Genomic DNA, 4351 nt, shown 5'->3' with positions numbered 1-4351 from the left:
GCTTGCTTTTGAATAATTGAGAAGAAAAAAAATCTGAACTACAACCATATATTTTTTTCTCTCTTCCCGAAATAATATGAAAAGTATGATATGATTTTGAATAGAGAAGAGACAGAGAAATATTTGGTTTTGAGGGGCTTTTTTTTTTTTTTTTTAGAAAAAAATCTGAATTTGAATTTAGCCCATCACCATGCATAATTGGAAAGAAAAAGAATGTAGATTATTAGGGTGTTTTTTTGTTGTTTTTTTTTAGAAAATTGTACGTCTTGCCAAAACCGATCCGGTGCATCTTGGCCTTTAATCACACACCTGGCCTTTATGGAAAATGGAGTGAAAAAGCCGATGTTCAGTCAAGTTTGATTTCCAGAAAGCCACAACAAACCCAGGACACACAGTGAGCATGACGGAGAAAGTGTTTTTACCAGAAGAGACCAAGGCTGGACCTTTGACCTACTCAACGTGTGTAATGGACGACCAGCGCTACAAAACTTCACCACAGTAAAACATGGCTGAGAACAAATGCAAGCCTTGCTGTTTACCTCTTGCAACACAGTTGTGTATTACTTTGTCACTCCATCGCATAATGATAATATACATTAAAGTTTGTCCTTGTAATGACAAAATATGTTTCTGTTTTTTAAATCATGCCATTTGAATACTAGCAGTTCCATGTGTCAGCTTCCTTAGATTTTACAGAACGCAAAGCTTTCTATAAATAAAAGCCAATTAGTAATGTAAAAAAAAAGTGGTGATGTTGCACAGCTTAGACATTTCTGTTTTAATTGATTTAAGCTTTGCAGTAAAAAAAAAAAAGTGGGACAGTTCTGTTTAGCAGCAAAAGAACTTAAATAGAGAGAGCGAGAAAAAAAGTGGCAGTCAGCCTTTTACCTGTCAGACAATTGAGTTTCACTAATGATGTCATGTGAAAGGAGGCAGGGATAAAATACTGCTGCTTCTGTGTGTGTGCGTGCGTGTGCGTGTGTGTGTGTGCGTGTGTGTGTGCTTGTTTGAGGTGGGAAGTGTTTTTGGGGTTTGCTTTCAAAGAGTAATGGGACACAATTTGCATAGGATTGATGCACAGCACAGTCCCAGCAGGGGCAATAAAATTCAGTGGTTAAAGCCATGTTTGAGTCCTTTGTAAGCGTTCCACAATGACACGCTGTTTCCTCTAAACATCCGCTGCAGCGCTCCCAGCTTGATAGGTGACTGCTTAATACTGGAATAATAGGATGTGCTCCGTCGCACAAAGCAGATACCGGCTCGAGAAGCCCAGTATTTATCAGCATTTGTAGCCAATATCCTTTCGCAATTCGTATCTGGTACTTGCTGGATGCGTTTTCCACCCTGAGCTGCAGAAGGGCATCCTGTCTGCTTTATTTACTTTGTTTCCTCGACTTTGGCCGACCCTGCAGCATCCTGGCTGCCCAGGAAGCAAGGAGCCTCGAGAATTAGATTAAGATACTGTGTGAAACACTGGTTCATTCCATAATGCTGCATCGACATTGGCAGCTGCCAATAAAATTTATGACATCTTCATCATCATCCCGAGTGGAATGAACAGCCCTGTCAGCTCGCACGGCGGGTGGGGGCGGAGGAGGAAGCGTGGAAACGGGTGAAGGCGTGTGCGACGGCAGTAAATCTTTATTCATAATGCGCGTTCAGTGCAGGAAGCTCTTTGGTTGGGGTTTGGATTAAGGGTGAATTCACACCGTCCCTGTTTAGTCCGCTTTAATCAAACTCTGGTGGGTTTGTCTAGAAAGTCTGGTTCATCTGCGGAGGTGTGAATGCGCAGTCGAAGTCTGTTTCTAACTCTTATGCACGGTACAATTGAACGGAATTCTGGTGAAGTTTGAATGCATATCTGAATGGCAAGCGGACCGGAGACACAACCAAAAACCAGGAAGCGGACTATAGCGCAGGGCATTTTGGGTAAACAGAACCAAAGCAAACATACAAGTGTAGTGCTGGCAGGAGAAATGGCTCATGGTCTTTAGCCAGGGGGAAAAGAGAAATCCTACAAAAGCTAGAATCTGATGTCACTCCATTTTTGTTTACATCCATTAAAAACATGTTACGGCATTGTCCTATTTCAATGTGGAGAGACTCAAACGGAGAAAGAGAGCGATTAAAGTGAATGACAAATGACAAAATGAACATGAAAATAAACAAAGTCCTTTGGCGTTCAGGCCCCGGCCGGGGACGTCGAGCTGGACTTCGATAAGTTCGATGAACATTCCTGATGTAGCATAGGAATGTAGACCCCCCGGGGCCTGTACTGGTGGCGGCGGTCGGAGGAGGATGAGGCTTGAGAGCCGGGAGCGGAAGGTGGAGATGGGGCGGAGGTGGGTCGATCGCAGCTGGTGAGCAGAGGAGGCCATGGGTGAAGGTCCTTTTGAACTGGAGCCCAAACGATGATTGGCTGGAGCGAGGCTGGAGCGAGGCTGGAGCGAGGCTTGACCCGGCGCTGATAGGTCCAGGTTGCAGAGAGGGAGGCGCTGATTGATGAGGCAGGTGCGACTAGAGTCTTCCAGACTGAACTTTTGTCAAGACTCCATTACTTCCTGTCTTCTTCTTCTTCTTCTTCTTCTTCTTTTCCGCCAGTAGCAACGTCTGGTTGTTTATCATGACTCTCGTGATGCAAAAAATGTGTTTCCATTGCAGTTTTGCAAAATACGTTAATCTTAATAAGGCTGAAAAACCACCTCATCCTGGAGCAGAAATGTTTTATCGAAAAACAAGAGATTTTATGCAACTGGCGTGTACAAATTTATTTTCTGAATTGCAATTGAATAATTATATGGTCAGTGGAAATGTTGATTGTCTTCTTTAGATGTTTTTCTGTTGTTTCCTTCAGTAGTTCATGGTGCAGCGCCACCACAGGTGAGGAGGTGAACAGGTTTTTCGAAGGGTTTGGTTCGTTTAACACAGTCGTGTAAAAGCGAAGCGCAAAAGCTTAAGATGCAACAAATGTCGCAATTTTGCTCCCCAATCAAACCGAGTCCACCGGACTGTCAGGTGTGAAAACACGGCAAAAAGCAGCGGCGATGGCGATTCATATTCCGAGCTAATGCCGCTTCCAGACGTGTCGCCGTGGGAGACGGGGCCACTTCATGACCGACCCCTTCTCCTCTAAGCTCCGGATCGGCAGAATAGCTTTACATATCCACTCGACCCGTCCGTCTGACACGACCCCAGGGCAAGCCGAGCGAGGAGACACAGGCGGGCTTAACCAAATCTCACGCTACCTGCCAGAAAAATAGCTGTGCAGGTAATGTGGCCTGCATTCTTTCCACACACACACACCTGCGGACACACGCAGATACACACACACACAGACACACACACACACTTTCATCCCAGGTGAATTCCATGGATTTAACAGGGACACTTTGAATCCAGCCAGGACTCAGATGAAAACAATCTGAGAACATGGCTAGCTGATTATATACGGTCGGCGAGGGGGGGATTCTCATTCATGTATGCATCTCAGCACGCGCTCTTCTTCATTATATGAGTCTGCTGCTCACTTCCATGCAGACTTCTGAGGAGAGTCTGCCGCAGAGCCCTGCTGCATATCCAGAACGTGTTGCCTCATATGAATTTTTTACTGTATTCCCTTCCATGCGTGCCTTACGGCGGATGTATGGATTCTGCGTCGACCAAAACATAAATCGACGGTGTGTCTTGAAGCTAACTTTTGGCTTTTTAAAACCTAAACCAACTGAGAGATTTAAAAACGTCAGGAGTTTTTTTGACGGTCATTTTCACACGATGATCTTTTTGGTCTTGAGCAGAGAAATTTCACATGATCACATTGTTTTGTGTCCAGTTCAACAGCAGTTGCTCGTGTTTTGTGGGGAACGTCTCCACCAGTTTTACCCGTCTAGAGATTGAGCTTTTCTTGCCAGTTCTGTTTTCCAAACCGATTTTAGCTTTGTCGAATCTGACAGATGGCTTGTGTCAGATTTTATTGGCCATTTTAATGTAATGTAAACATTGTACTGTAGCTCTGGCTGAGTGATTGGGGTTGCTGTTCAGCTCAGAGGTGAACCACTGCATCTGTCTCAAGTATTTTGCATCCTCTAACAGATTTTCTTTCAGGATATTTTTTTTATTACACTACCAAAAAAAAAAAAAAATAAAAATCTTACAAAGTATTTCTGGTCTAGTTTCTAGTTAGAATTTTTTAGTACACTTGAAATAAAATAAAACTAACTTACAAGTAACTTTTTTAGTAAGACAAGGGAATTTGTCTTAAGTCGATAATTCCTTACTGATAAAAAAAATAGATTATTTCACCTATGACATGGAAATAATATCATTTCATGATTTCATACTAACCCACTTAAAG

The sequence above is a fragment of the Poecilia reticulata genome, chromosome 20 (assembly GCF_904066995.2).
Source record: "Poecilia reticulata chromosome 20, P_reticulata-male-v2, whole genome shotgun sequence".
NCBI classification, from domain to species: domain Eukaryota; kingdom Metazoa; phylum Chordata; class Actinopteri; order Cyprinodontiformes; family Poeciliidae; genus Poecilia; species Poecilia reticulata.
Note: the sequence above shows the minus strand (reverse complement) of the source record.